The sequence below is a fragment of the Papaver somniferum genome, chromosome 3, assembly GCF_003573695.1.
Source record: "Papaver somniferum cultivar HN1 chromosome 3, ASM357369v1, whole genome shotgun sequence".
Lineage (NCBI taxonomy): Eukaryota > Viridiplantae > Streptophyta > Magnoliopsida > Ranunculales > Papaveraceae > Papaver > Papaver somniferum.
The window spans coordinates 227,388,352-227,400,825 of record NC_039360.1 but is presented as its reverse complement, the minus strand read 5'-3'; positions in this window follow the sequence as shown (position 1 = coordinate 227,400,825).

The following is a 12,474-nucleotide window of genomic DNA, read 5'->3' as shown; positions in this document are numbered from 1 at the left end:
AAGCGAGATAAACTTAGCTCGAAGCCCCAAATGTGTATGAACGAAAACTATCGTAATATGAGTTAGGTCTCAAAGATAAGGGATAAAATAGAAATAGACTTTCCAAGTGATAGATGAGTTTCAGTCTCCACATACCTTTTTGTATATGAAGTTCCACAAGCTATCCCTAGTAGTTCTTCGTCTTCAATGATGAACCGTGAATTATAAAACTCAACTACACAAAACTATCCTAGTCCGAGACATCACTATAAGTAAACTAGAAATCAAGACTTATAGTTTTGATCACTAACATTGACAAACAAGCTTGAGATACCAATGCTTACGAGTTCGACCGAGCAGTGCTCTGACAGTTTGTAAACTTATTATTTGGCATAAGATATGCCCCTAAAATTGGTATTTAATTTGAAAATTTACAATATTAGTGATATTTATAGTTGATACATAAGATTTAATAACAATTATATCTGTTACAATTATATTATTGTAACAAAATGTTTTCTTAACACTTATAACTGTTACAGTTCATCTATTTGTTTTTTTAAAATAATAATTTTGGGTCCCAAAAATTTGGGGCCCTAGGCGGCCTCCTTGCCCCTAAGACGTCCCTACAATACCTCATGTAGCTCCAATTACATACATAATCCAACACCAACAACCTTACATCCAAACTGCGCCTCAATAAACAAATCATCTTCAACAGAAACTCAATTACCACACCACCAGAAACTCAAAATCAAGCAACTATGCTCCAATACATTTATTTACTTCCATCTCCAAAATCTAGTAATATAATAACTACTACCACCTGCAAATTCAACACTGTATCTCAGTTCACTTCTGTTCATATATCATTTTTGCACCCACAACCTCAGATCTCTTCCCCGCCTTCTGTAATTATTTATTCTCCTTGCAAATGGTAGCATTCATCTAAAACTTCAATCATTTCAAAATTTAATAGCGCAACAACTAGATATGCCCTGAAATTTTCCAGTATGCCCTAAAAGAGGGTTCTTATATTAGTCTTTTATTTTATGTTATTTTTGTCCCATTAAAATAGATCAGGTCGGTCTGACTTCCCGCTGCCATCATTTGGACCATTTGGACACGTATAAACACTCATATTTGAACATAGCCTTCCACTTGGATGAGGTGATTAAACAAATAAAGTCTCAAGTCTTTTACTGGTGAAAAAAATTTAAAACCCATGAAAGGGATTTATCTAGAGAATGTAATGTCAAATTGGGATCAATTCTTTGTTATTTAGATGTTTTTTTCCTCAGTTGCTTGGAGTTGTAAGTTTTTATTGTTTTTGCTTTTGGTTTAGGAGGTGTTTGCGATTTTGGAATTGTAATGCGAAACTTTCGGCGTTTATGGATGTTGTTATGCGCTTACAACCTGTAAGTTTTTTTCAAGAAACCTATTATAGGGGCTCCACGAAAAGAGTTGTGAGAGCTCCTAAAGATTCAAATATCATACAATGAAAATAAGGGGACCTAATTCATAAAAAAATACTAAAATACCCTTAACCTATTAAATATTGAAACCTAAAACTAATTTGTTTTCATTCCTCTCCTTTTAACTCTTCTATTTTCTTCTTCCCCATCACCTCCATCGCCTATTTCTTCGATTAATCGTCAATTCTTAAAATAATTCATTATCGATAACACCACTTAGTGCATCCACAATGACTTCAGTAAGGTAAAAATCAAAAAAACCATTTCATTTCATTGGTTTTAATGCATGGATAGGCGGAATCGATTGAGTTATGTTTTTGAAAAAACAGTTTCAGAACTGTCCACGACTTGGAAGTATGAATTTTCCCAACCGTTAGTCATGTACGAATTGGAGTTCTTAACTTCCAAACCGTATATTCTGGGTTCAAAAATCCTACGGTTTGAAAAAATCATACTTCCATTCCGTAACGTTTACCTATGGTTGGTTCAATTGAAGTTTCCTTACCGTAGGTTAGCTTATGGTTCAAATTTTGGGGTTTTCAAAAGCAAAAATAAGTAATGGGTTTTCTTAGTTTTTTCTTTTCGTGATCGTGATCTTCATCGCAACGGAGAAGAAAAGATAAATAAGAATGATAGGGTTTTTTTACCTCGCGTTTTTAGGGGCCACCCGAAAGGATTTAGGGGCCATCAATTTATACCCAGGCAAAGACTGTAGTTAAGGGGTACCCTATATGATATTGAAGTTACATAAATGCCCTTCTGGTAAAACTGTATAAAAACCAAATCAAAAAAAATTCTACTCATTTCAACTCTTCTTCTTCCAGTTTCATATTATCTTCCGATTGTGGAAGAAAAAAAAACTTTTCCTCGTTCTTGTGTTCAACCGAAACATCGTCGCGAATCGTAAAATCAAAACATCGTCGATTCGTTTATAAAACAATGGATAAGGGAAATGAAACCCACAGACCTAGAATCAAAAACGTTGCTCGGGGTATCGATCCAAAGATTGGGATTTTAGCAAGAAATAAAGAAATTGTTGCTGCAAATGAAGAAGAACGCGAAGAACGCGAAGAAGAAGTACCCGTAGATGTAGTCAGTGGTTGCGATTCCGATAGTCAAACACTTCGTCAACTTCAAATGGCCCCAATTAGGTAAGAATCTATCATTTTTGGGGTTTATTTTGCTTTAATTCGACGAATCGAGAAAAACAATTTCTAGGGTTTTCGGTTATTTATCCAGATTCGGGCGATATTCATGCTTATTTACTTCCGAATGTAGTCGTGTTCTTCATTTCTCAAGAACGTCGACAGTATTCGGGAGAAATATTTGATGGTTATCGGCCGAATATTGTTGGCCATATCTTCCTGGATACAAACTGGTAATAATCGGTAGTTTAATGAATTTTTTGGCTCCCGAATATATTTAAGTAGACAGACAGTATTCGGAAGTACAGTCACTACCGAATATATATATATATATTGAAAAAATCTCAAAATTTCTGATATAGGAAAAATCCCATTTTGGGGCCAGTATTTATTCGGAAGACAATATAATGTTTTATACATCCGATTGTGTAGGATAAAATTTTAGAGTTTCTGAATTCCAGTTGATGAATATTCGGTTGTAAACATGTTTAGTTATATTCCGATTGTTTTTCATTCGGGAAAAATATGTGTCTTCTTACTTCCGAATTTGTTCAAGGGCCAATATAGATGGTTAGAAAACCCATATTCGGAAGTTTGGGTAACTGAGTTGACTTCCGATTATTGCAAGTTCAAAATTTGAAAAGTATCAGTTTTTCCCAAATTCTGATTTTTGGGACATCGTACATTCGAGACTTTACAAAAAAAAATTATCCTCCGAATATTACAAGTTCAAAACAAACCATACCATGGTTCTAGGTGGTTCCAAGGGCCAATATAGAAGGTTAGACAACCCATATTCGGAAGTTTGGGTAACTGAGTTGACTTCCGATTATTGCAATTTCAAAATTTGAAAAGTATCAGTTTTTCCCAAATTCTGATTTTTGGGCCATCGTACATTCGGGACTTTACAAAAAAAAAAAATCCTCCGGATATTACAAGTTCAAAACAAACCATGACATGGCTCTAGGTGGTTCCAAGGGCCAATATAGAAGGTTAGACAACCCATATTCGGAAGTTTGGGTAACTGAGTTGACTTCCAATTATTGCAAGTTTAAAATTTGAAAAGTATCAGTTTTTCCCAAATTCTGATTTTTGGGCCATCGTACATTCGGGACTTTACAAAAACAAATTATCCTCCGAACATTACAAGTTCAAAACAAACCATGCCATGGCTCTAGGTGGTTCCAAGGGCCAATATAGAAGGTTAGACAACCCATATTCGGAAGTTTGGGTAACTGAGTTGACTTCCGATTATTGCAAGTTCAAAATTTGAAAAGTATCATTTTTTCCCAAATTCTGATTTTTGGGCCATCGTACATTCGGGACTTTACAAAAAAAAATTATCCTCCGAATATTACAAGTTCAAAACAAACCATGCCATGGCTCTAGGTGGTTCCAAGGGCCAATATAGAAGGTTAGGCAACCCATATTCGGAAGTTTGGGTAACTGAGTTGACTTCCGATTATTGCAAGTTCAAAATTTGAAAAGTATCAGTTTTTCCCAAATTCTGATTTTTGGGCCATCGTACATTCGGGACTTTACAAAAAAATATTATCCTCCGAATATTACAAGTTCAAAACAAACCATGGCATGGATCTAGGTGGTTCCAAGGGCCAATATAGAAGGTTAGACAACCCATATTCGGAAGTTTGGGTAACTGAGTTGACTTCCGATTATTGCAAGTTCAAAATTTGAAAAGTATCAGTTTTTCCCAAATTCTGATTTTTGGGCCATCGTACATTCGGGACTTTACAAAAAAAAATTATCCTCCGAATATTACAAGTTCAAAACAAACCATGACATGGCTCTAGGTGGTTCCAAGGGCCAATATAGAAGGTTAGACAACCCATATTCGGAAGTTTGGGTAACTGAGTTGACTTCCGATTATTGCAAGTTCAAAATTTGAAAAGTATCAGTTTTTCCCAAATTCTGATTTTTGGGACATCGTACATTCGGGACTTTACAGAAAAAAATTATCCTCCGAATATTACAATTTCAAAACAAACCATGCCATGGATCTAAGTGGTTCCAAGGGCCAATATAGAAGGTTAGACAACCCATATTCGGAAGTTTGGGTAACTGAGTTGACTTCCAATTATTGCAAGTTTAAAATTTGAAAAGTATCAGTTTTTCCCAAATTCTGATTTTTGGGCCATCGTACATTCGGGACTTTACAAAAAAAAAATTATCCTCCGAACATTACAAGTTCAAAACAAACCATGCCATGGCTCTAGGTGGTTCCAAGGGCCAATATAGAAGGTTAGACAACCCATATTCGGAAGTTTGGGTAACTGAGTTGACTTCCAATTATTGCAAGTTTAAAATTTGAAAAGTATCAGTTTTTCCCAAATTCTGATTTTTGGGCCATCGTACATTCGGGACTTTACAAAAACAAATTATCCTCCGAACATTACAAGTTCAAAACAAACCATACCATGGTTCTAGGTGGTTCCAAGGGCCAATATAGAAGGTTAGACAACCCATATTCGGAAGTTTGGGTAACTGAGTTGACTTCCGATTATTGCAATTTCAAAATTTGAAAAGTATCAGTTTTTCCCAAATTCTGATTTTTGGGCCATCGTACATTCGGGACTTTACAAAAAAAAAAAATCCTCCGGATATTACAAGTTCAAAACAAACCATGACATGGCTCTAGGTGGTTCCAAGGGCCAATATAGAAGGTTAGACAACCCATATTCGGAAGTTTGGGTAACTGAGTTGACTTCCGATTATTGCAAGTTCAAAATTTGAAAAGTATCAGTTTTTCCCAAATTCTGATTTTTGGGACATCGTACATTCGGGACTTTACAGAAAAAAATTATCCTCCGAATATTACAAGTTCAAAACAAACCATGCCATGGATCTAAGTGGTTCCAAGGGCCAATATAGAAGGTTAGACAACCCATATTCGGAAGTTTGGGTAACTGAGTTGACTTCCAATTATTGCAAGTTTAAAATTTGAAAAGTATCAGTTTTTCCCAAATTCTGATTTTTGGGCCATCGTACATTCGGGACTTTACAAAAACAAATTATCCTCCGAACATTACAAGTTCAAAACAAACCATGCCATGGCTCTAGGTGGTTCCAAGGGCCAATGTAGAAGGTTAGACAACCCATATTCGGAAGTTTGGGTAACTGAGTTGACTTCCGATTATTGCAAGTTCAAAATTTGAAAAGTATCATTTTTTCCCAAATTCTGATTTTTGGGCCATCGTACATTTGGGACTTTACAAAAAAAAAATTATCCTCCGAATATTACAAGTTCAAAACAAACCATGCCATGGCTCTAGGTGGTTCTAAGGGCCAATATAGAAGGTTAGACAACCAATATTCGGAAGTTTGGGTAACTGAGTTGACTTCCGATTATTGCAAGTTCAAAATTTGAAAAGTATCAGTTTTTCCCAAATTCTGATTTTTGGGCCATCGTACATTCAGGACTTTACAAAAAAAAAATTATCCTCCGAAATTACAAGTTCAAAAAAACCATGCCATGGCTCTAGGTGGTTCCAAGGGACAATATAAAAGGTTAGATAACCCATATTCGGAAGTTTGGGTAACTGAGTTGACTTCCAATTATTGCAAGTTTAAAATTTGAAAAGTATCAGTTTTTCCCAAATTCTGATTTTTGCGCCATCGTACATTGGGACTTTACAAAAAAAAATTATCCTCCGAATAATATAGTCGTGTTTAGAAATACCAACCTAATCGGTAGATAAAAATTTAAGTTCGCTACCGAATGTCCTATTCGGAGGAAATACGTGTATCGTTAGCAACCTATTGTAGTGCATCATTGATACGAAACCTCAACGGTCATATTTTCAGAAACCTCAACGTCCATATTTTCAAAAATTAGAGCCGTTGGAACTCTAATCTATATAAGGAGGGTAACCCCTCTCAGTTATTATTGATTAAAAAATCATAATGAAAAACCTTTTCAATGGCAAGTCCATCATCAATCGACAACATACTTCGAAGATGCAAGCGAACAACTACATCAATTGCAGCAATAGAAGAAGAAATACAAAAAAGGAACAAACAACCCAAAAAAATTAAACCATCGTTAGTGGAAACGAAGGAGGAGGAAGAGGAAATCAAGGCTAAGAAGCGAGTTCAAGAACAATTCCATCAAAGAGAAAGATTAAAACAAGTTGAGGAAGAGACCGAATGGATAAAAAATTATTACATTATGAAAGATCTACCCAAAAAACAGCAGGACGATCGTATATTTTGGATTAACGTTTCATTGGGTCCTTTTGTTGGTAAGTACAAGAAGCCACACCACAATTATGAACCATCCATGTTTCTTTAAGGGTGCACCATGTTATAAAATTGTGCACCGAGTACAACCGTATTCTTGCTAGGAACAAAGACGACAGGTTTGCGGCACAAGATGCTTATTCCAAGTGGAGAGGATAGTCGTTTCTACATTTCGAAGCCACGCTGATTGTTGCATCTCGGACTGGGAAAAAAGAATAACATGTGATGTTTGAGTGCTGTAAATTCAAATTTTTAATATTAATCGGCGGTTTGATAAAATATGGAATTCCCGAATATTATTAATCGGATTGAAGTGTTATAATATTTTTGTTCCGATTACATAGTTTCAAAAAAAATTATAGCCGTGCCTCGAAATACCCACCAAATCGGTAGATAGATATTTAAGAGTTCTACCGATTATAATATTCAGAATCAAAACGTGTATCATTACCAATCTATTATAATGTTCGGGAGTCCAATACCTATCATATCCTTGCAAACACAAACCGTATTCTCTTCATCATAAGTTTTATATAACTTCAATTGTTTCATCATGCGATTTATTGCCCATCTTGAAACTTTATGAACAACTCCCCTTAGAAGCAATTTTTCCTTAATATGTTCAATCGGGAATTGGTGTACACTAAATTGCATACATTTCCTAATCTTTACGAGATCACGATTGGTGAATTCATGGATTGCTTCTTGGATCGACACAACTCCATTTTGACTACCAATTAGTATTTTCTTTAGTCGACCATGAGACCCCTCCACAATGCTTGTCGCCTCGTTCTTGAAGTTACGATATTCATATGTCCATGCAAACACAAACCTCTCCTTAATCGTTAACCATTGTTTTTTACAATACTCAACCGGTTTTGGGTAGTCCGTGCCGTATTCATCCTCAAATTTCTTCAAGTTACATTCGTAAATTTCCTCGGTCATCGACCAAACGATTTTGTCCCATGCTTTCATGAACATTTTCCAAATAATTCCATCCTCCTTCCACTTTTCTTCAAATAACCTATCCTCTTCCTTACGTTCTTCCACGGTTAATTTACTAATGCGCTCATCCTCTTCCTTTGACCTCTTGGTACCCTTCCTTGGTCTTTTAGCTTGGAAATGATGATGGCAATTGGTTTTGAGATTGCATTGAATGTGCCACGTGCATTGCAAGTTTTGGGCTTCCGGAAACACTACCGCTATTGCATGCATTAAGGCTTGATCGTTATCCATTACAATAACCCTTGGAAAATTATCACCGTTATAAATGGACCTCAACGTCCCCAACATCCAAATGAAACTCACATTATTCTCATGATCCATTAAACCCCATGCAATCCTAAACGTGTTTTTGTCCGAAGTATGGCAAGCAATGTTCAACAACGGCATGTTATACTTGTTTGTCTTATAAGTAGCATCTATCAACAAAATTTGATGAAAGCATTGAGCCAATTGGATCATTTCGGGATGTGCCAAAAAAATACGAACCACTATACCATCCTTTTCTTCCCTTCTCAAGGTGTAGCCGTGTAACTCCGCTAACCACTCTGATTGTTGCATGACCGTTCTACCACTCTAATAAGCATAACCATTTAACATATAAATTTTGAATAAAAAAAAAGTAGTAATGAGTATACCAAATCGTTTGCATATTATAGGGAAGTGTTGGGCCTCAAATAGAAATCATCAACAAACTCTTCAACGGCCTGCATATGAAAGCAACAAATTATTATACAATAATCAAAGGTTATTAAATAAGTCAAACTGCCGAATATACTATATTCGGAATCCTATCGGTTACCCAAAACACCCGATTTATGCAAATGAATGTACACAATTTACTGAGTGCAAAAAATGATATAATCGGAAGCTAAAATATATAGTAAAACAGCCGAATATAAATAACCGGGAGATAACTTTTATCGATAAACATCCGATTTTCAAGTTTTCGGAAATTTTATTTTGAGGCCACTGTTATATTCGGCAGTCAAATAATGTTAAACTATTACCGATTGTAAAGGATAAGAATACTGAGTTTTGAATTTTTTTGAGGAATTCGTTTTTGGGGTCATTCGGGGGTAAATAACTCTACATAACTACCGAATGTAGATTTTTTTGGAAAACCAGTTTGGGGTTTTTTCTCATATTCGGCAGTAAACTACTATCTTGGAACTACCGAATATACATATTTGGTACTCAGTGTATTATATTCGTAAGTTTATTCGAGAAATTATCTACCGAATCTGGGTAGTTCATGGCATTCAATGCATGCAATAATCGGTTTTTCTTGTTTACAAAAGCACACAAACGCATGCAAATCGAGTATTGAGTTTCTTAACACAATACCGGTGTTTTACATGCATCGTTAGCTTCAATATCAGGCGATTCTCCATTTTCTTCCATGAAAGGGTCGTCTAGGTTTTCCTCTCCACAAAAGTTTGGATCATTCAACATATACCCCAAATCGTCTTCTCTAAACGGTCGTGAACCCTCAACATTTTTTTCTTCGCCATGATTCTCACCTTCTTCTTCATATCCATCCATTTTTGTAGTGATAAAATGGGTTTTCCCTTTTTTCCTTCACCTTCTTCTCTATAACGCTAACAACTCAAAAATGAAAAAAAATGGAAAAAATGAAACAAAAATCATTCTAATACTGTACCGACTACAATCAGAAGTCTGGGTAATATTTTGGATTCCGATTGCAATCGGAGGATAAAAATGTTATCATATCATCCGAATATATAAGGGTAATTTTGCCATTACGAATTACGCGAGATAAGAGATGGCTACATTTTCCCTTTGGGTGACCTTTTTTGTTTTATTGTTGGCCCCTAAATCCTTTTGAGTGGCCCCTAAAAACGCGAGGTTTTTTTATTGTCATCATCTTCATCATGATTTATGAATGAAAACAAATGGAGAAGATAATAAAATTAGTGTTTTACATACGATCACCATCTTCATCATGATTATGAATGAGAAGATAATAAATTTAATTTTATAATTCATGAAGAGTATTTTAGTAATTACAAAAAATAGTTGAATATGCAATGTTGTTGATTACTATTTCATAACTTGGTTTTGCCATTTTATGAGCCCTCAAAACCCAATGCTTGGAGCCCCTGCAATAGATTTCTTTTTCAATATACTTATGTCTGCCTAAGAAAAAATATATTTTGTTTTACCTGCTTTTAATTAATAAACTAAAAAGATACCCAAAAAACAATTACAATGATTATCCATTCAAAATAAGTAATAGTCCTAAAATTTAATTTAAAATGGATTTGAATTGGTTCAAATATTTGGTCTCCCCCAATCTAGTTGAAACAAATAATTTTGGTCCCTAAGCAGCCGCCTTGCCCCTAAGACGACCTGACAATACCTCATGTAGCTCTAATTACATACATAATCCAACACCGTCAACCCTGTACAACCAAACTGCGCCTTAATAAACAAATCAACTTCAACAGAAACTCAATTAGCACACCACCAGAAACTTAACTCAAGCAACTATGCACCAGTACATTTATTTACGTCCATCTCCAAAATCTTCAACACTATATCTCAGTTTACTTTTGTACATCTATCATTTTTGCACCCACAACCCTAGTTAGTAAGTTCGCGAATGATTCGCGAATCATTCGCGAATTTTTCCGTATCACGAATTTTACCGTCTTATTCGCGTACGTTTGCAACTGCGAACTCAATTCGCGTATTATGTGCCATTCCCGGATTATTCGCGAATCGTTCACGAATTTTACGTATCCCGAATGATACGTCCGCTTAATTCGCCATAAATTTTTTAGCTTTTACTTTTCAAAGACTCCACTTTTTGGATTTACTGCCTCCCGAACATACACGACCGAATATTAGACGTATTGTAATTTTTATGAAACAAAAACGACTGAAGAGATTTGAAGGTGAAGGTGAGAGAGATCTCAAACTCACTAACCAAGCATCTAAACCACCATACGACGTCCTTTTGGATAACTAATGTTGTATATATTATTAATATCATCATATTGAGTTTATTTTTCCTTAAATAACTCACACATGCATAAAAATTGGTCTATGACCTTATAAATACAAATTATTTGTTATATATAGATACCGAATTTTTAGAGACGAACTCACATTTATAAATCGAATTATACACGTACGTATGCCGTTCCGAATTAATGACGAATCACGTCCCGTTGACCGAATCTAAATTTTACAAAACCGTACAATACTCGTACGTTTGCCGTTCCGTACGTTTGCTGAATCCCGAATTTGCCCTTCATACAAATCTGATGATATCTTCTTCGTTTGGTATCCGAATGACATGTTTGAGTGGTCCATTTTGCATAAATTTTCGAGGTCAATCCAATGGTACTAATATTATGTATATGTTATGGTTGGATTAATTTCCACTAGTTAAAATATATATTAACTAATCGAATCATTAGATGCTAAATCGCCTCCTGACAGATCTAATGGCGTTGACGAGCTTGAGGGTCTTTACATTAATTCTCCCAACCTGATAATATTTTCGTACTTCAAAATAGAACCGTCCTTCTATGCTTCAAAACTCCCCACCTTATAGAGAACCACTATCTCTCGTCTAAGTGCAAGTATTGCTCATACTTACAAACAATGCGAAAACCAACTCATTTCAAATGAGTTCGAAGAAATATGAAATGAAACACAACCTTATATGTATTTATACAATTAATATTTAAAATTTGTAGCTCTACGTTCAACCGTGCTGATTTAAGTTCTATCAAATAGAGAATTCTAAGTTTCTTACACTAATTCATATAATGGAAAACAATATATTATAGAATTAACCTCTATATACTAATTTCTATTTTATAAGATATGTGTCTCAAATTTCAAGAATCCTACGAATATTTCTAAGTTAAATTGAAATTATCGTCTCTCTAGAAAGACTACATCATATTTCTCTTTATATTCAGTTACCCTGTCAAGGTTGGCCAGGCCCAACAATTCCTTCCTCGAACAGAGAAAACACAACCTTCACTATTCCCCAGTGCTAGATGGATTAACATAGTGTTAACTATTAAGATTAACTAATCTCTAAACTTCTATCGTAACTGGTGTAATCCTGATAAATTTAACTTCATGAAATATATACTTAAATCACAGCATTTTATGCAATTTAATCAACAAAGTTATTATTATTTTTTAATTTCTTTATAGATATTAGTGATTAAGATTTATCTCATATCAGTTCTGAACTAATTTAGTTCACTAATTAGCACTGGCTATTCCTATTGTCGCCTATGTAAGATCGAATAATGAACTATGATACCAAGTCTGTAGCGCCACAAAACCTAGCATCTTACTAATCCAAGAGATCGACTTCATAATGATGCACTGAGGATCTAAATCATTTACTTAAACAATCAATTTGGAAATCTGTTATAAAACTTAACCCAAAACTATTCCATATGCTCTAATATATAAATAAATGAAAATATCCCAAGTTATGTGTTGTTTTTACAGAAGACAATATATATATATATATATATATTTAAAGATACGTGCAGCGTCTCAAAATATGGTAAAGCTTTAAGCTACGAAAACATATATCTTTAGGCGTACCATGTCTT